The 20290-nt window shown below is 50.3% G+C and overlaps 1 long non-coding RNA gene across 3 annotated transcripts in view; it reads right to left on the bottom strand.

Moving 5' to 3' along the window:
• Positions 1 to 20290, bottom strand: part of LOC138472747 (uncharacterized) — a 732613-nt gene that overhangs the window by 602097 nt on the left and 110226 nt on the right. For all 3 annotated transcript variants that reach the window (XR_011268674.1, XR_011268672.1, XR_011268673.1), the window contains exon 2: positions 3438 to 3534. This is a non-coding gene — a long non-coding RNA (uncharacterized lncRNA). The remainder of the gene's footprint in view (positions 1 to 3437; positions 3535 to 20290) is intronic.

Here is a 20290-nt window from a genome sequence, read left to right as displayed (position 1 = left end):
GGAGGATAAATGTTCTTAAAATGCTGATCTTGCCCAAGATATTATACTACGTCATGGCCCTCTTGGTGGCGGTTCCCTGGGGGGTCCTCAGGAACCTTCAAAGGTATATAGGGGCATTCATTTGGAACCATAAAAAACCCAGGGTATCCATGAAATTACTTATGGCTCTGAAAAACAAGGGGGGGCTGAAGGCATCATATTTTTGGCTTTATTATTTAGTGGCTCAGATCAGGATGGTTCGGGAATGGGTCACAGACAACACAAAATAATCTGGTGCCAGATGGATAGGGTGTGGTGGGTAGGCCATTAGAGGAAGTGCTTTGGCATCCTAATGAAGATAGACCCAAAGATATGTATTTAAACCGGATGACGGCATTGGTGGGGGACTCTTGAGACGCTCTTGCTAACGTCTTTGTTCAGGAATCCTCCGTTTACACCAGGGCAGGAAAGGGAGCGTTCACTAGATGGGAAAAGGCGGGTTGTCATAAGCTACGGGATATGTTTTCATGGGAGCGAAATTAAGTCCTTTGATCGATATAAGCAGGACTTCGAGTTAGGAGAGGGAGAGAGGCTCAGATATTCACAACTGAGACACCGGCTCATGAACCCAGGGATTAAATTGGCGGCCACCAGGGAATTTATCCCCTTCGAGAAATATGTTACAACAGACATGGGTAACAAATGCCTGGTGGGAACATTATATAAATTAGTAGCTGAGGGACCAGGGACTCCAGAATGGGCATATTTGACGCAGTGGGAGGTCGCAGTGGGTCACAAATACACCCAAAGTTACACGGGCCATTCAGATTCAGGAGATGTGGGTTAAGGTAATGAGTCAATGGCACCTCGCACCCAAAAAACTGCACAGGTACTAGCCATTACATCTGTAATGTGCTGGAGGGGATGTGGGGAGAGGAGATCCTGGAAACACATCTATGGGAATGCTTGGTAACACATGCTTTCTGGGGCATGTTATGGGGGGCAATAAAAAAGATCTTTGGTCCCCAGAACAAGGGCAATGTGGGGGAGGATATGCTGGGAATGAGCGAATTACTGGGGAACTTACCCTCAAAGCGCAAAAAAAGGGGTACGTAATTCTGATGGTGGCAGCGATGCCACTGGTGGAGCAAAAATGGAAACAGAAATGTGCCCCATCTGAGCACGAATGGGTGTGCAAGGTATGGAATTGTGTTGCGCCCGAATGGGTGACATATTCGATTCAGGGGGGCCACCAGACATTTTTGATGGAATGGGACATAATTCTACAATTTCTGCAAGGGGATTCAAGAACCGCCTGGTGCCCTCAGGGTCTGCGTTCGCTGTGCTTCGTTTGAATATACATTTACGAACAACAAAGGGAAACTTTAATTTGATGCACATAAGGTCAGAGGTGACAAGGTTCAGGGGAGAGACAAGGGGAGGTGCGGGGACGAAGGGGAATTTCAGATCTGGGAAAAGGGGCTCTGCCTCTGCTGTGTCCACTTTGGGATTGGGGGTGGGAGGAAGAGGGGTGGGGGAGGGGAATGTTTGTTGTATTTAACAAAAGGCCAATAAAATGAGAGATTAAAAAAAAGAATAGGCACCACTATTATATATTTTTTTTAAACTCGTAAAAAAAAAGTAATTTGCCAGGCTTTCCAAATCAATCCCTGCTTCATCACAGGAAACCAATGGAACAGGTGAAGCCCACTTAGCAAAACAGTGTTCCGCACCTAGTGTGCTTGGAGCACAGTAGATGCATGGTTGTCTCTCCCTTTGTTCTGCAGGGCGTGCCCCTGATTATTGTGGCCAACCGTCTCGTAATTTGCGTGATTTAGCCGCATTGATGGGTTTTGCCCCGCACTGCGCAGACACCCTCTGCCAGACACCAAAATTCTTGAGCATGCGTCAGGCCTTTCCAGCTCTCCTCACACTTTCGTGTAATAGTGGGAGCTCAGCAGGGCAGCAGAGTGGCTCTCCCGGGGTCTGCAAAGCATCCGAACACGTTACTCTGTGTGAACAGACCATTACAATGTGAACAATAAGGCCCTGATGGGAGGGAGGGGGGACTATTAGCAGGGATGTTGGTTAGGAAATTTGAAAGTGGGTGATGAGAAATAGAAAGGGTGCACAATGCAGCATGCTGTGTGACATATGATTTGTTTAAAACCCAAGAGAGATTGTGTTGGCTCACATTACTGTTCCTGACGCTACAGTCTCTGAACTTTCATGCAGGAAAAGGAAAATAAAGCTAAAGTTATACTCTTTTTCTTCAACATGTTTCTATGACAATTTATATAGTGTAAGGTTAGCTTATTATGACATGCTAGTTTAGTATGTTGTGTGCATTATTTTCAAGGCATTTCTGTAAACAAAGCCTTAATAAATATGTGAACTAAACCTAAAAAGATATGTGATGAACTGCGTAAATGGTCCACATCCTATTTTTTACCCCCTAACCAAGTGTGTGATCCTGGGCAAATCGTGTAATCTCACTGTGTTTTATCTGGAGTCCCAGTAATTCAGTTTATTTTCCTATTATAAGCTATTATTAAAAAAATCCTCACTCATGGTTTAATGACGATAGAGTTGCTTATATATAATAATATTGTCATTCATGTATTTCAAACCACAAAGTTATTTGCCACTCGGCTTACTTATGCCAACTCATTCTGAAGTCTCTTACTATGGTGCCTTATAAGTATCAAAGACTGATGATGCCTTTGTAGTGCCCTTTCTATGACGTCACTTATGTTGGTGTCAATGGGTATGCACATTAGGATGTTTACAGGTATGCACATTAGGATGTTTGCGTATATTATACACAGAGGGCCTGGAGAAAGCTCTAACAGATGAATGTCCTGCATCTATAATGGTCCTACAGTTTTTTGTGTGCTGTATGTGTTAAAAATGCCATCTGCCACACAATTACAAAAAAAGTAGATGGGACAGTGGCGCAAGTTACACACTATGAAACTGCAGGTTCTGCAGACCACTTCTTATGCGCTACCACATTTAAAGTGTCCTGTGAAACCATTTTGTGAAGTTGGCCACCCCAGTCCTGAAGGGGACATTATGGGCACTGCGAGTGATGGAGAGAGCACTGAAAGGGCGCTCGCTGCTTTTCCCACCAAAGGCCAGGCCTTTAATTTGTGATGAAGTGAAATGAAAAGCTTTCCTTTTCACCATGCAACATAGTTGAGCACCGGTATTCTCTTTCAAGTGTTGAGAAGTCCAGGTACTCAAATGCTAAAAAATAAGAATTGGAGGTACTGAGGAGTAGGACAGGCGATTTAAAGCACTGCATGAAAGGCTAGGGAAACTGAAACTAGATTCTAATTGATAGTGGGCATTGTTGTAATCCTGTGAGTATTCTCTAGTGCTGGTGGCAGTTTTGAAAAAGACACACAACAGACATACAAGCTTGGCATTCTGAGCCTCTTACAAGAACGTCTTACCGTGGGTTTTTTAGCATCGCCATCTGGCGATCCGGATTTCAGTGGAGCAAGACTCGACGGGAAGCAGATTCATCCCAGCGAGCAGCAGAATCAAGACCTAGACAAAAATCAAAAGAAAGAAAAACCAAGTAAGAGACAAAGGTTGTGCATGTGCACCAGGAGCAATTACGGACTGTATTGCTTATAGATTTGAAGACAAGGTCACTGAGAAATGTCTTAAACTTAATATTCTGGGCTTTTCAAATGAGCTACCCAGCATGTATTCAAAATATCTGGCTTGTCATTAAGAATCATGACATTTAGACCAACACATAACATAGTAATAGTAACAATTGCGTGGGGATTAAAGGAAAACCTGTCATGAAGTGAACATTGATCAGTGATATGTCAGACAGAAAACGCTCGCCCAACAGCCCATTTATTTATTTATTTGATCGACTTATATTGGATCAAAACTTGGGAAAATATGCGCATATACTGAAATAAATTCAATCTTTCCCACAGCACCTTTCTCTAATGTCCTTTTAACTGTCTCTTTGCCTCTCCCTCGAATAGTGCGAGCGGAGGTCCTCAAACAGCAGGTTTTTCCCCTATGTTATCATAAATTACAGAAGAGAAGTAAACCAATCAGAGGTAACTGTGGCTGTATGATGCTCTCCTACAAACCACAGTGTTAATAGGTCTAGAAGTCACTAACATGGCAGTTGGCAGTCAAAGCAGGGCTATTTACTATTCAAACCTGGTTTTTGGGCACCCTGTTACATGGTCTGGCTCAAAAGTAAAAACACTGAGTCGTTGCAGGAAGAGGTATTGATAGAACGACATGGCCAGAACTGGGTCACTCATCAAAGACAGGTCATAGTCAGGGTAGATCCTTCAGGGAACTTCTGGAGGCAGAGTATTCAAGGCAGACACCCCACGGGTAAGATCAGGAGGGAGATGGGGGTGGAGGGAGAAGTGGTCTCATGCAAGTTCAGCAGCAACAAACGGAATAGCCCTTTCTGTGCAATCTTAGAATAGGACAAAGTGTGCTGTTCTTTACGCAGATTTTCTCTAAAAGGTTTTCCTTAAAATGAACAACCTGATAGATATATCTTTCGAAGCAAGGTTGGAATGGCTGCCTCCGAGTACTGACCCAATGACTGATGTTTTGCAGCATTTACTCTCAAGTTGAAGTATATTTATTCTTGCAACTGTAAAACTGCTGCATGAAAAGAGAGGCTACTTGAAAGCTGCCATACTTTCTATTTAGGTCAATTCATATCTGCAAACATTGTCTAGCAGTTCTTGGAAAGTTAGCAAACAAAAACTGTTACATTTCTGCTACCACACAAAAAGTAGGACCAACAGAGAGACATATTCAACAGAGAGCGGAGAAAGCAGACATATTTGCTCAGTGCGTCTTCTGTACCTGCACTGCAAAGCCGAAGTTCTGTAAGCAAGGAAGCTGGCAGGCTGCGTGGAGCCATTGCCCATACTGCAATTGTTCTTTACAAATGAAATGGCCAGTTTTGTGTGCGAACGGAGCTTACCTACATCTGTCTATGCTTTACAGCCGCTCTGCCAATGTTGTTTTTGGGCATGTTTGTCAATGCCGTAGAATTCACTGAATACAATTTCATCTAAGGAGAAGTGACCACATTTATTTGCCCGAAAATGGTAGGTAATGTGGTATATGTATAGTGCATAATAGGTGGGGTAAGGGTATAAGTTAGGGTAGGGAGGGTTAAGGGTGGGCAGAGACATGCCGCATTATTTTTAAAAAGTAGAAAAAGTAAAAAATGACTTTCGTTTTTAGGTTAAATAAATTCAGTCACTTCTCCATTAGGTAAAATATTTTCGGAGAAATCACGTATATCCTGTGTTTGTTGGGGAAATATGCAGTGGCCCAAGAATGCATTACCAGCACATATTGTGAGGAGCCAGAAATGAGACTTGGACACAAGGAAGTCATGGTTTTGGTCAAAGACTTTTATTAAAATAAAAGGGGGTGGGGAAATGCCTCGCTGTCGCTGCACTAGAGGTGTTTCCTTACCTCAAACCAAAACTAAGGTTCTGTCGATGTCAGAATGTCCAAAACAAAACCGTCCCGTGTCCAAAGTGCTATTTTGGCCCTCACACTCTAATAAAATAAACTCTAAGGTGAAATGGGTAATGTCTTTGGCCTTGAGCAATTGATAAATGTTCAAAAGGAAAAATGTATAACTCCAATACAAAAGTTCCAGAAGAATAGAGTTCCTTGTTATAGAGGGTGAATCCCTTCACCTGAACATCTCCTTCTTCTGTTGTATATTCAAAGATATCAGTTCCTTGAGCGTCTCTTCCTTCACAAGATAACTGATACACAAAACAACTTGGTTCTTTATCTTGTTAGGACACCTGCAGGCCAATTCATGTATTTCCTCTCAAAAGTGTCGCACGCGGCTGGCACACAGCGTGCCCGTGCGAATGTCTGCGCCAGCCGCGTGCGATAAAATCAATTCCCGCGCACAGCGTATTCATGGATTCTCGCCTCCAAAAGCAGACGTGGCGCAGAGTGGCGCAGCGACCCTGCAGCAGCGCCAGTTACGCCCCCAAGAACGCCCTCGCGCAAGCAAAAGCCATCAAGATCGGGGCAACTGGCAAAAGCGGGGAACGCATATTGCGGGCGTCGGGAACACGCGTGCGCGAGAAGATTCACACGCGATCGGGCCAGGGGGAGCGTGTGCGTGTATATCAGGGGTGCGCGAGAAGTACTATACGCGAATGGCCTGGGTGCGTGTATTCCAAGGGTGCGCAGGAAGTTCCACACGCGATTGCCCTGGGCGCGTGTATTTCAGGGGTGCGCGGGAACTCCCACACGCGATTGCCCTGGGCGCGTGTATTTCAGGGGTGCGCGGGAAGTTTCACACGGATTGGGCTGCGTGCGTGTATTTCAGGGGTGCGCGGGAAGTTTCACACGCGATTGGGCTGCGTGTGTGTATTTCAGGGGTGCGCGGGAAGTTTCACACGCGATTGGGCTGCGTGCGTGTATTTCAGGGGTGCGCCGGAAGTTTCACACGCGATTGGGCTGCGTGCGTGTATTTCAGGGGTGCGCGGGAAGTTTCACACGCGATTGAGCTGCATGCGGGTATTTCAGGGGTGCGCGGGAAGTTTCACACGCGATTGGGCTGCGTGCGTGTATTTCAGGGGTGCGCGGGAAGTTTCACACGCGATTGGGCTGCGTGCGTGTATTTCAGGGGTGCGCGGGAAGTTTCACACGCGATTGGGCTGCGTGCAGGTATTTCAGGGGTGCGCGGGAAGTTTCACACGCGATTGGGCTGCGTGTGTGTATTTCAGGGGTGCGCGGGAAGTTTCACACGCGATTGGGCTGCGTGCGTGTATTTCAGGGGTGCGCCGGAAGTTTCACACGCGATTGGGCTGCGTGCGTGTATTTCAGGGGTGCGCGGGAAGTTTCACACGCGATTGAGCTGCATGCGGGTATTTCAGGGGTGCGCGGGAAGTTTCACACGCGATTGGGCTGCGTGCGTGTATTTCAGGGGTGCGCGGGAAGTTTCACACGCGATTGGGCTGCGTGCGTGTATTTCAGGGGTGCGCGGGAAGTTTCACACGCGATTGGGCTGCGTGCAGGTATTTCAGGGGTGCGCGGGAAGTTTCACACGCGATTGGGCTGCGTGCGTGTATTTCAGGGGTGCGCAGGAAGTTTCACACCCGATTGGGCTGCGTGCGTGTATTTCAGGGGTGCGTGGGAAGTTTCACACGCGATTGGGCTGCGTGCGGGTATTTCAGGGGTGCGCGGGAAGTTTCACACGCGATTGGGCTGCGCGCGGGTATTTCAGGGGTGCGCGGGAAGTACCACACGCGATTGGGCTGGGTGCGGGTATTCCAGGGCTGCGCGTGAAGTTTTACACGCTCGCCTACAACACGTATTCATGGAAACGAACGTGGCCAATCCGGAAACACGTATGCCAGCAGGAAGTAGGCGTACGTCCACCCGCACAGCATAAAAGTGCACGCAAACAACAAACAAGCTCAGACGCCAGGATGAACATACCGTTCCTAGCAGCAGTGGCCGTGGGATACCGCAGGAGGAGGAGGAGGATAGTCCGGGCCAGAATTTTTACACCCAGAACCAGCCTTTTTGGGATGCCTGATGACCATGTGTATGGGAGGTACAGGTTTCCACCTCACATAATACTCGACCTGGTCAGTGAGTGGGAGGATGACCTCACATCAACCACCCTGTGCTCCCAAGCACTCAACCCCCTGGAGAAGGTCCTAAGTGTACTGCACTTCCTGGCCACTGGATCATTTCAGCGGACAAGTGCCATAGTGGGGGGGGGTGTCACAGGCCACGCAGTCACGCTGCCTACACCAGGTCTTGGCCATCATCACTGCACGCCCATCAGTCCGCAGGCACATATACCTGCCCAGAACACCTGCAGAAAGGCAGGCTGTTGCTCAGGACTTCTACAGGGTGGCACAATTCCCCAAAGTGCTAGGTGTCATTGATTGCACCCATGTGGCTCTACGTCCCCCCAGGGCAACTGAGCACATCTATAGAAACCGCAAGCACTGGCATTCCATCAACGCCCAGGTAGTATGTGATGCCAAGGGAATCATCACCTCAGTATACGCCAACTATCCAGGCTCCACCCACGACAGTTTCATCTACAGAATGTCTACCCTAAACCAGGACATAGAAGCTGGGTGGCATGGCGATACATGGCTGCTCGGTGAGTATAAATGCCACTGCGCATGCATGCATGTCAGATACTGAGTAATGTCACAACCCCACTGATGATACCCATCACCACCTCCCCAGGGGACAGTGCCTACCCTCTCAGCACCCACATGATGACGCCAATTCGGAACCCCACCACGCCACCCCAGGTAAGATACAACACAGCCCACATTGCAACCCGGGGCATCGTTAAGCGCACATTCGGAGTGCTCAAGTCACACTTCCGCTCCCTTGACCGTTCTGGCGGGCAGCGGTTATACGCTCCCCCAGTAGTGTGCAGGATCATAGTGGCAGCATGTGTCCTGCACAACTTTGCAACACGCCGGGGCCTGGCCGTGGACATGGTGGTGCCCCCACATCCCCAACCACATGCATGCCCACTGCGCATGGGAGGGGAAAGGGCACGGGGTGAGGCAGCCCGTACGCAGCTCGTGGCTAATTACTTCACATAAAATCACACCCCTGTGGAGTGCACACAGCCCTGGCACATACCAGCTGACAATCAATGATGATTGTTACTGACAATTATGATGTGTCAATGGACAGTCAACTGTCACAACCATACCAGCCTGAGATTGTACATCTGGAAGTGTTCCATTGTGTGCTTCCCTACCTACACAAACAGCACCAATGCTGTGTTCAAAAGACACACTTCTATGCTGCTAAAATCATTACCCCCTTGCAAGACACAACATGACAACAGTGCCATGTCACCCAACCCCTCCCCAGCACCGCCACCCAACACACCATGGCATGACATGCCATGTGAGAGCAAACAAAGTCATCCCCCAAACATGACACGTGTCACAAAGTACAGTGTCCCTAATGGAAACTGGCCACACACAATATGCCCACATAAATGTAGAAACAACAACAGACATGACCAAATACTTACCACAATACAATCGACATAGCATAAACATGATAGTACTAAGGCAAAGGATACGTAGTCTTACAACATGAGAATGCCAGCACATCCACCACCTCCAACTGTACAGTGTTGTTGCCACGCACATCTGGAAGTCCACTGCTCACAACATGAGCTCCATCTCCAAAGTGGACGGCCTTGTGAAGACATGAGGAATGAACCTGCAAATTCGGAGGGAGACATGGATGCACAAGCACACATCAATACACCATGCAGTGCACAATACAACAACAATATGCACTAGGAATGTATACACAGTATTGACTACAGACTGCCCACACAGCTCATGGGAGTCCAACGTCACTGTGTAATTCACTGTCACTTGGGCACACCCTTTGCAAGCCCATGGAAACGGGAAGCAGGAGGGGTGTGTGTCTCACTATCACACAGGGCTGGCGGGCTTACCAATCTATCCGATTGTTCGGGTAAGTCTTCCTCATCAGTAGGACATGGATCGTACTCCCGTTCCCTTTCCTCCTCACCTGTGTTTGTATGTAACTTCTTCCTTCTGGCATGGAGAGCGGGAAGACTCTTTTTCTGTAGAAGGTAAGGTCGGCCTCGAAAGGAAGCCACCGCGGCTCCGTACACAGGAGGCACGGTGACCCCCCTCCGCGACGGACTAACAACGGAGTTAGGGGAAAAGCCGGAACGGCATAAAAACCCCTCCGAAATGCTTGAGCAGGCAGGAACCAGAAAACGGGGATACTCGGGAAGCAATCCGATGAAATGCCAGGTGAGAGAGTGTTCAAGGGGGGAAACGTGCTGAAATATGAGAAACGGCCCGAGAAAGAGACAGCCAGGGAAAGGAACGAACCCGGTAAGGAAACAACCGGGAAGGGGATAACACAGGGAAGGCTGGAGGGGGGAAGAGCGCAAGGGAAAGAGAGAGAGAGAGAGAGAGCAAGGGCCAGGGAGCCTCAGAACAGTACGGGCGGAGCACCGCCAAGGAGAACACAATGAGGGAGCGAGAGCAACAGAGGGAATCTGAAGTTGCAACGCGCGAACTGCCTAGCGTGTGGAAGTAAATACGCGTAGGCAGCGGCCATGTTGAAAAAGGACTAGACCGATAATGCTGTCAGGAAGAAAACGTGGCGGCACAATTCAATGGCGGCCGCGCTTCCACCTCTCCCACAGCCGCCAGCGCCCAGCGGTCGTGACAGTATGCCCCGCTCTAGGGCGACACCCCCCGGGCTTGCCGGGATGTAGGTTGTGGAACCGGTGTAGCAATCGGGGTGCGTTAACATAAGATTGGGGTTCCCAGGAATCCTCAGACGAAGGGAAGCCCTTCCAATGTATGAGATATTCCAGGCGTCCCTTATGGTAACGGGAATCTCTGATGTGGGAGACTTCGTATACTTCAGAGCCAGGGTCGGGCGGAACGTGAAGTCTGGGAACTCTCTGCCTTCTCTCATCAGCCACATAGGAGCGGAGCTGTGAGGAATGAAACGTAGGATGAACACGGCTGAGTGACTTAGGTAACTTGAGGCGGTAAGCCACTGGGTTGATCCTGGTCAGGATGTCGAAAGGTCCAATATACCGGGGGGACAACTTGGAAGGTCTGACCCATCGGGGTAGAAACTTGGTAGACAGCATAACCTTAGTACCCTTCTCCCACATCGGTACCTGTCTCCGGTGGCGATCTGCTTGGTTTTTGTATTGAATGCTGGCCTCTTTGAGACTCTGTTTGGCAGATAAGTGAGCTTCCCTCAGCTGTGCCAGACCGGATTCAATCGACGGGATAGGAGTTTCCTTCCAGAAAGCGGGTATAATAGATCTGGGATGGTATCCATATGTACAGTAAAAGGGACTCATACCTAAAGAAGCATGAATCGCATTGTTGTACGAGAACTCTGCGGTTGGGAGGAGAGAAACCCAATTGTCTTGAGACTGGTTTACGAAGCACCTCAGATACTGTTCAAGGGTTCCGTTTAGCCTCTCAGTTTGGCCATTTGTCTGAGGATGGAATCCGGAAGAAAGAGCCCTCTCAATACCCAACAATTTGCATAAAGCCGACCAAAACTTAGAGGTGTACTGGCTGCCACGATCGGATACAATCTTTTGAGGGAGTCCATGCAATCTGAATATGTCTTTTAGAAAGACTTCAGCAGTAAGGGAAGCAGAAGGTATGGCAGACAGTGGGGAGAAATGCGCCAATTTGGAATAGGTATCGACAGTTACCATGATGCACGTACAACCTTGGGATTTGGGTAAGTCGACGATGAAGTCCGTAGAAATGTTTATCCAAGGACCCGGAGGGACCGGGCTAGGTTGAAGTAACCCCAACGATTTCTGGGTAGAATACTTATTACGTAAGCAAGTCAAACATGCTTGTATATAAGCCTGAGTGTCTGTCCGCATCTTGGGCCAAAAGAAGGTTCTTTGGAGCAGTTCAAGAGTACCGCGCAGGCCACGATGACCCGCAACCTTTGAATCGTGACACCACTTAAGAGCTCGTACTTGAAGGTCATGTGTGGGTAGGATTAGTCTTCCTTGATTGAAATACAGTCCATCCTTTTTGTCGACAGGGATATTTCTTAGAGTGGGAGCAGGACCTTCTAAAGGAGTATAAGCTCCCCTTACTTCTTCCAGAAAAGACGATATAACCAGGACGATCTTTGTGCGGGGAAACATGAGTTCCTTCTGATATGACTTGTGTACTTCGTCTCTACGAGACAATGCGTCAGCGACTTGATTTTGAGAGCCTGGAATATACGTGATGGTGAAATGAAACTGAGCAAAGAAGTGTACCCATCTGGCTTGTCGGGTATTGTAGCATTCCTGTTGTCTCAAAACCTGCAAATTCTTGTGATCAGTACGTATCTGAAATGGGTGCATACTTCCTTGAAGTAAGTGCCTCCATTCCAGACAAGCCAATTTCATAGCCAGTAGCTCTTTCTCGATGACCGAGTAATTTTGTTGACTGGTTGTCAAGGTCTTGGAAAAATAGGCTATGGGATGTTCCAAGCCGTGAGTGGTTTGGAGAAGGACGACACCTACTGCAGCAGCAGAAGCGTCGGTCTCCATAATGAAAGGTTCCAATTGGTCTGGTTGCCGAAGAATAGGGGCTGTACAGAATCTACCTTTGAGACTGGTAAAGCTGTCTTCAGCTGCTTTATTCCAAAGAAAAGGTTTAGAGGATTTCTTAAGTAGAGAAGTGATGGGCAAGGTGAGTCTTGAAAACCCCGGGATAAACTTCCGATAAAAGTTTGCCAGACCTAAAAACCTCTGGATGTCCTTTACAGAGGAAGGAGATGGCCATGAGAGAATGGCCTCAACTTTCTCGGGATCCATGGTTATCCCTTCTTCCGAGAGAATAAACCCCAAATAGGGTACGGATGATTTAGCGAAAGCACATTTCTCTGGTTTGACCAATAGATGATGTATTCGGAGTCGATGTAACACCTCCAATACCTGGGAAGAATGCTCCTCCTTCTTCCGGGAAAATATCAAGATATCATCAAGGTATACTACAGTGTTGATCCCCAATAAATCGGAAAATATGCGATCCATAAACCTCTGGAAAATAGAAGGAGCATTTACCAGTCCGAATGGCATCACTCGGTACTCGAAAAGCCCGTAGGGAGTGCGGAAAGCAGTCTTCCATTCATCACCGGATTTGACCCGAAGCAAGTGGTATGCGTTCCGAAGATCGAGTTTAGTAAACAATACCGATCCCTGAACGGCTTTGAGTATCTCCGAGATTATAGGCATCGGATATCTATCCTTGATCGTGACTTGATTTAGACCCCTGTAATCAATACAAGGTCTCAACTCCCTTGTGTCTCTCTTTGGTATGAAAAATAAAGAAGCACCTGCTGGGGATCTTGATGGTCGGATAAGTCCGTTAGCAAGATTGTCATCCAGGTATTGCCGAAGTACTGCCTTTTCAGCCGATGATAGGGGGTACATTCTTCCAAAAGGAACCAAGGCCTGAGGTATGAGGTCTATATTACAATCTTCCGGGCGATGAGGGGGAAGTACCGAAGGTTGTTGTTCTTCGAAAATGTCAGCAAATTCCTCGAATACCCTGGGTATATTGTGGATGGAGCTACTCTCTGTAACACATATAGTCTTTACCTTCTCAAACAATGGTTCCGGCAGACATCTTTCTTTACAAAACGAAGAGTGAAAGCTCAGCAGGTTGTCTGTCCAATTTATAGTTGGGTTGTGTTTGCGGAGCCAACCTATTCCCAATATCACAGGGAAATGGGCGGCCCTTATGATATCGAACTTCAGGGACTCAGAATGCTGTTGGATAGATACCTGAATTTCTTCGGTGGTGTGGGTTATGGGTCCGGAGCATAACGGGGTGCCATCTACCCCTTCTACCTTCTGGTCTTCCTTCTTTGGTACCCGGAGAAGGCCCACCTTGTCAGCCCACAAGGTGTCTAGGAAATTTCCGGCAGCTCCACAGTCAAGCAAGGCTTGTGTCTAAATCTGTTGTCCTCTGAACTGGAGCTGGACGGCAACTACCATCAATCGATGGTCTTCGGAAGTCTTGGCAGAGGTCACGGAAAGTGTAGCATAGGAACCAACTGACGCCCCTCGATAGTCTGTTCCACCGACTACCGAGGACGCTCGTTTCCCGGTCTCCTCGGGGGTACATCAGGACAGTCCCTCAAAAGGTGTCTTGTCGAACCACAATAGAGACATAGATTGCCTTCTCGCCTTCTCTTCTTTTCTTCCGCTGTCAAAGGAGCACGGGTGGTACCGATCTGCATTGGTTCGTCTCTGGAAGGTGGACGAGTAACAGGTGAGGAGGTCGACGCGTGGGCTTCAAGGGAGGATCCGGGAGGACGAGTCTTCTTCTTCTCGTTCTTTCTTTCGGTCATGCGATAATCGATCCTAATTATCGCCTTGATGAGATCGGAGAAAGATTCTGGGCGGGGAATTCTGGCTAGTTCGTCCTTTAAGTCCTCCCGCAAACCCCTCCGGAATATGGTATACTGTGCTTCTTCCTGCCAACCAGCCTCTGCTGCTATTCTTTTGAAAGCGGACAGATAGGAAAGCAGGTCTGAATTACCTTGACGCACGTCAAGGAGGTCTTTGCTGGCTACAAAGGCTGTTTCAGTATGGAGGAAGGTCTGTTTGAGAAGGTCCTTAAAAGCCGAATAATCTTGTAACACGGGGTCAGATCGGGATACCAAAGGAGTGGCCCATGCTAAGGCATTACCCATCATATGGGTTATCATGAACCCTACCTTGGTATGGTCTGTGGAAAAGGTGCCTCTTCGGAAGGCAAAGTGAATGTCACAAGCATCGAGGAATTCCTTTACTTTTCTCTCGGTGCCATCAAATTTGCCTGATACCAAGGGTAGGGGGGGGAGATCGGCAGTTAGCTGTTCTCGAGCTGCAACCCTTTGTTGAAGGGCGGCATTGTCTGCCTTTAAAGACTGAACCTCCTGACTCAACCCTTGTACTGCTGCGATGAGTTCCTGGAGTTGTTGTGGGGTTGCCATTTCGATACTTGGGCGTTGCAAGCTATCACACAGGGCTGGCGGGCTTACCAATCTATCCGATTGTTCGGGTAAGTCTTCCTCATCAGTAGGACATGGATCGTACTCCCGTTCCCTTTCCTCCTCACCTGTGTTTGTATGTAACTTCTTCCTTCTGGCATGGAGAGCGGGAAGACTCTTTTTCTGTAGAAGGTAAGGTCGGCCTCGAAAGGAAGCCACCGCGGCTCCGTACACAGGAGGCACGGTGACCCCCCTCCGCGACGGACTAACAACGGAGTTAGGGGAAAAGCCGGAACGGCATAAAAACCCCTCCGAAATGCTTGAGCAGGCAGGAACCAGAAAACGGGGATACTCGGGAAGCAATCCGATGAAATGCCAGGTGAGAGAGTGTTCAAGGGGGGAAACGTGCTGAAATATGAGAAACGGCTCGAGAAAGAGACAGCCAGGGAAAGGAACGAACCCGGTAAGGAAACAACCGGGAAGGGGATAACACAGGGAAGGCTGGAGGGGGGAAGAGCGCAAGGGAAAGAGAGAGAGAGAGAGAGAGCAAGGGCCAGGGAGCCTCAGAACAGTACGGGCGGAGCACCGCCAAGGAGAACACAATGAGGGAGCGAGAGCAACAGAGGGAATCTGAAGTTGCAACGCGCCGAACTGGCTAGCGTGTGGAAGTAAATACGCGTAGGCAGCGGCCATGTTGAAAAAGGACTAGACCGATAATGCTGTCAGGAAGAAAACGTGGCGGCACAATTCAATGGCGGCCGCGCTTCCACCTCTCCCACAGCCGCCAGCGCCCAGCGGTCGTGACACTCACTGACCCAAGCATCTAACCCAAACTCAGGACAAGCCTGCATGTGCCCAGCCGGAATACAGTGGATGCCCACGGGAGCCACACAAGGCAACACACTGCAACAAAAAATCAAAAATCAATAATGGCCATGTGTGGGCCAGGGGGTGTGGGGGAGGCCACCCAGGAGGTCCGAGGACAGGGTGTCCACCAACAGCCACCTGCGTGAATGTTGCGGAAAAAAACCCTCCATGGGCTCATGGCCTGCACGGCTACTAAATAGTGGGAGATTCACTGCTGGATTCGCTCTCCTCAACCTCTGCTGCTGCTGCCACAGGAGGTGGTGGTGCCATGGGAGGCAGCCCACACAATGCCCTAGTTTGGTCCTCCATGGCAGCAAGCATGCGGGTCTGGAAGGCCTCGTTCTGGAGGGATATGGTGCGGAGATCCCCATGCAACACCCGACGTGTTGCCCGGACCTCCGCCCGAGTTGCCTGCATCTCTGCTGAGAGCGTACGGGTGACGCGCTCCAGCAGCTGTTCCGTCCTGGTGACAGTGGAAGCCTCAAGGTCCACAAGAGTCTGCCTGAGGTGCCGGACCTCTCCCCTCAGGGCTTCCCTCTGTCCCTGGGGGTAGATCTCTCTCCGCGGCAGGGGCCTCCCTCTGGAACAGCCTTCCTGCCTCCCTGAAACTTGAGGAGAACCATCTCCGGTTCCGGAAGCACCTCAAAGCCTTCCTCTTCACTTCTGCTTTCTCTCTCCCTCTCCCCTGCTAAATTCTTCACCTAAACTGCACTGATTCTGGAACTGGGCCACTCTCACCGACCTCGGTCCTGGGCCCAGTCACTCTTCACTTGCACTGCCTCCCTGGCAACCCCTGCACTGCGGGACTGTCTCTGTATCCCTACAGCCCCCCCCCCCCAGCACTTGTCTGCACTTACCTTGCACTTGCCACCAGCTGGCCCTATTTATTTATTATTTTATTTCTATTCTACTTATTTGTACTGCGCCCCCCCTCCCCCTTCCCCTTGCACTTTTTCCCTTCCCCCTATCCCTGCACTTGCGCGGTCTGAATGACACCTGGCCTAGTAGGATCGTTGTCTGTCTTCCCCTTGTTCCCCCCTCCCTGCCTCGTCGCGCCTTCAAACACTTGTGTATAGGCGCGTTAGAAATGCCATATCATATCATATCATATCATATCCCTGGGCATCTATAGAAATTGATTCCCTCAGATTGTCCAGGGCCGCCTGTCTGTCCCTGTTGGACGCCAACATGTCCTCCCTGACTGATTGGCAAATGGAGTCTGTTGCCTGCTGTAGTAGCTCCATCTGCCTTTCTGGTGGGACAATGGAAGTGGCCACCCTCTCCATGGCTTGAGCAATCATTTCTGATGATGCTGCCTGTTGGTTGGCCATACCGTAAATGGATTGCTCCCATGCGGTATTGCCTGGTGGTGGACGGCCACTGCGTTGGCGGGCACCACACCTGTCTGGGGCAAGGCAAACTGCGCCTTGCTGTGTCGGCACTGCCTGGGGCTGCAGGACTGCATTTCCCCTCTGAATTGCTGGCCCAGGAACAGGATCAGATGTTGCGGAGTGTGGCCCTGCATCCGTAACCACCACAGGCGCACCTACCAACACTGACATCCCCATAGTGGGCTCTACCCCTGGTGCAGGTGGGTCGGACAGAACCGTATCCCTTCCATGAACACATACCTGCGAATCCACATAGGCCTCATCCGAATCAACACCTGAAAAGAGTTCTGGGGAGGTGCAGCCAGGGACACCCCGGGACAGTATGGCCTGCAGCGAGAGAGGGTTCTCCCCCACCACCAAACCACGTCCCCCACTGGTGCCTGGTCGTGCTTCAGATCCCTCCTGGGCCTGCACCATCTCCTCTCCCTCAACAGCATCAGGTGCGTCATCCTCTGCAAAAACAAGAAAGACAAAAAATGGAAACAGGCATTAGCACCATGGCACGCTATTAGGCCAGACAAGCTACAGTACCAGTACTTGATTTACACATGTCCCACATGACTATAACCCTCCCATGCATGCACTGTCCATGAGTTGGAAGGGGAGGAAAATGTCAGACACTGATGACACCAAGATGGGAGAGCAACACATCAGCTGCATGCTGGCTAGCAGTGCCATCACACATTGGCCTGTGAGTGGCATCTCCAATACACATACATGACACATGCCATCACACAGATGGCACGTACCATGGGCATGTCATATATGTGACAATAGGGCAGAGTGATGCGCAGTAGAACCAGGTGAATTCCTACAATCAGCCTGAATGAACACAGCTAAATACGGAACAATGTGGTAGCAAGATGCCACTTCAAGGGCAACTGGCGCAATGTAGTGCAAAACGCCTACTGTGGCCAGAAGGGATACTGTAATACCCAAATCCCGGGGCGCAGAATGCATTGGATGAAGCACATGGGTGGGACAAAACACTCAGGCACACACACCCTGACCTGGCACTCCCCTCAAACTACATACACATGGATCACACACACATGCATGTGCACTCACCGGACAATGCCTCGTAATCTGGCAGTTCTCCCACACCTTGGATCTGCTCCTCTGTGACGTAGGCCCCAGCAACATGCTCATGTAGAGTGAGTTCTATGTCCTCTTGTGGAGACCCACCTCCAGTCACCAGAGTTGCGGCATGACTTGAGGCCAGCTTTTTCTTTGCCCTACGCTTAAGGTCGTTCCAGCGCTTGTAGCACTCAACAGCTGTGCGCCTCATAAACCCGAGGGCACTTATGCTGTCCGCGATGGACTGCCAGTGTGGCTGACGTCGAGCAGGTGTAATCCTACACCCTGAAGTGACCAACATTTCGGCATCATGTTCGGACACATACTGCACAAGTGCATCCAGTTCCGCATCATTGAAGCTAGGCTTCCTTGGCGTGCCGGACCGTGTAGCCGCGTCGGGGTCATCAGCCTGTACTGGACGAGCACTCTTCCTCTTTCTTTTTGTGGGTGGTGGGGATCCGGAGTGCCCTACGCCGCTCTGGACACTAGAGGCAGGAGCACCGGTGGACTGTGTAGTAGTAGTGTGCGATGGCACACTGACCACATGACTTTCTGCAGGCATTAGCTGAAGTGTGATGATGGCAGGGGGAACCTCAGTCTAATGTACCGGGACCAACACTGTCCTTGCTGGGGGAGTCAGAGCTGGGGTGGACGGAGCTGCAGCTGCCCCTGCAGCCTCCCCACCCCGCCTACTCGGGGCAGCAGAGGACATGGCTGCCCCTGTACCACGTGGCCTGGTGACACTGGCTTGCGCCGCCACCCGTGGCCTAGACTTGGCGACCTGGAAGTCAGCCTGGGAGTCACCCTGTGCTAGGTTAGGTGCCACAACGGGCCAGTCCAACAAGGGCTGAGCAGGGATGGTGTCAGCCACGTTTCCCTCAACCATGGGGGGGGGGGGATGTGTGTCCCTGACTGGTCCTCCACACGTGGGGGGCTTGGGGGAGTCTGCAAATCCTGGCCACGTCCCCTACCGCGCCCACCACGCCCACCTCTTGAGGCTCGGCCACCTTTGCCACCCTTACCACTTGCTCGCCTCCCAGCCATGGCACTGATGGAGTTGTGCGTATGGGAGTTGCAGTGGACAATTGTCCTGGGCAATTGGGGGTCAAAGGGGTAGGGTACTAGATGGAATTCGTACCCAAGTGCTCTAGCAAGGCTGTATGTAACCCCTGGGGAAAGATGACGGGTCACGCAACGCACAGGCACCCCTAAAACAGAAAATGACGTGCACGCGACCCCTCGTAGACCACGTGCGTGGGAAAAGGAACCTGCACTACGCTGTGGCACCCAGAAACACAAAAATGAACGTATGCGTGTCACACGCAGCCTACAATGACCTCTGAAGGGGTACGCTACACACGGGGCTAGCACAGTTGGTAAATACGTGCGCGACTCACCATCTGCCTGGGGAAAGAGCATGAAAAATATGCTCGTGTGCGCGTTGGCAACACCCCCGCCAAAAGAAGAATTGTACACTGTCTGAGGAGACAGGACAAAAGGAGAAGTCAACGCTGTTTGAGGAAACAGGTCGAAGAGAAAATCAGAAAAATACTGACAGAGGTAACAGGGAGTACGAACTAGAAACGCTGTGAAGTAAATCGCGTGTGAACCGACAAGAAGTACAGATTTCACCCACTCGCTCTCCACTGGAAGCACGTACAAGGAAATGATGTACTACACGCACCTTTTAAACCGCACCACACGTCCAACGTCACTTCCGCGTATACGCACTGAGGCACTATCCTCCAATCACGCGGGCTGACACTCGGACGTGCAGTTTTTGGTCTTGTAACATTCCCCTGGGTACAGGGACACGCCAGCGCGTGTCACGTCACAGACGCGCCTGCTCTGTCAGGGCCTTTGGTCCAATGGAATCGCGTACACAGGCCAATCGCGTGTGAAAACACCCGCGAGCCCCTGAAATACACGCACCCAGGCCAATCGCGTGTGAAACTTCTCGCGCACCCCTGAAATACACGCACACGCTCCCCCAGGCCCGATCGCGTGTGGAACTTCTCGCGCACCTCTGAAATACACGCGCACAGGACAATCGCGTGTGGAACTTCTCGCGCACCCCTGAAATAAAGGCACACGCACCTCCAGGCCCGATCGCGTGTGGAACTTCTCGCGCACCCCTGGAATACACGCACACGCTCCCCCAGGCCCGATCGCGTGTGGTACTTCTCGTGCGTGTAGAACTTTGGCGCACATTTTTCAACTGCGCAGGGACGCTACCGCCTGCTTTCGTGTGGCGGACATGTATGGGCCTGTGCGCGTCTTTGGCCGTGCGCTGTTTTTCCCTATTCGATTCCATGAATACGTGTTGTACTTCCCCCGTGACGCCCACATTTTCACGAGTTGTTCCCCATTCTGCGTGTAACGCCCCGTGTTACGCCTACTTTTGTTATGTG

Source organism: Ambystoma mexicanum, chromosome 8 (assembly GCF_040938575.1).
Source record: "Ambystoma mexicanum isolate Mex_15411 chromosome 8, UKY_AmexF1_1, whole genome shotgun sequence".
NCBI lineage: Eukaryota > Metazoa > Chordata > Amphibia > Caudata > Ambystomatidae > Ambystoma > Ambystoma mexicanum.
The sequence above is the reverse complement of the archived record's forward strand: the minus strand, read 5'-3'. Positions and strand labels throughout refer to the sequence as shown.